Consider the following 932-nt stretch of genomic DNA (forward strand, 5'->3'; position numbering starts at 1 on the left):
GACAGGTCAAGTGCAAGGAGAGGAGAAGTAAGCTTACGTTGCTCGGGTTACGAGGCAAAGAGGAGCCAAGCAATGGCGTCTTAGTCAAACATTAACAATGGCATTAAAATCTAATCTTGACAAAGCAAGGCAAGTGAGTAAGCTAACTGCTTCCTCCTCCTCTGACGAGCCTCTTGTGTTTCCCAGAAGACAAGAGAGACTTGCATTCAGCAGATGGCCTTGGTTGTTTGTTGTTTAGGCTCCTTAGCCTTATTCAGGCATTACTCTCTCCTCACGAAAATGCTGCTCTGGTAAGAGAGCATATGCTGGTCTTTCCTCTGTTTGGGACTCTCCTGTAGAGATGTCTTCTGGGACAGCACACCCTGTTCAAACTCTTTCCAGGGTTTGAAGGTGTGGTGGTGGCCCAGCTATTTTTGGCTTACAACAAAGGGACTCATGGCAAAGATGAGCCTCTCTACTCTCTAATTGGCACAAGGGCAGCTGGGGAAATTCCCCACAATGCCCTGGAGCAACATTAGGTCAGGGGCATTGTGGGAAATCAACATGGCAGCTCCCAGGCTCTGCCACCTCCATAAGCGCCAGTGGTCAGCTGAGCTTAGCAGTTGAGTCCCCCCAGGACAAACTCCACGGGTGTTGCTTATTCTAGAAAGAGAAAATTTCACTTGTTGAGCTTTTGCCTCACGAACCTGCAAAAGGAGTTTAGACGGAACAGAAAAGGTCATCGTAACGCAGGAGCCTTTCCTTACAGTCCATCTGGCCAGAGGCGGTTTTAGGGGAGTGTAACCGATTCTGCTGTGCTGTAGGGGGAGCCACAAAAAGGCAGTAGAGCGGAGCGCAAGAGGGGGCGCGTGCCAGATTTTTGCGTCGCGCGGGTCACTGCTGAAATCTGAGAGCCCAGCATCTACCACTGATCTCACTTTGCCTGCTGCCAA

The sequence above is a fragment of the Podarcis vaucheri genome (assembly GCF_965113315.1).
Source record: "Podarcis vaucheri genome assembly, chromosome: 13".
NCBI lineage: Eukaryota > Metazoa > Chordata > Lepidosauria > Squamata > Lacertidae > Podarcis > Podarcis vaucheri.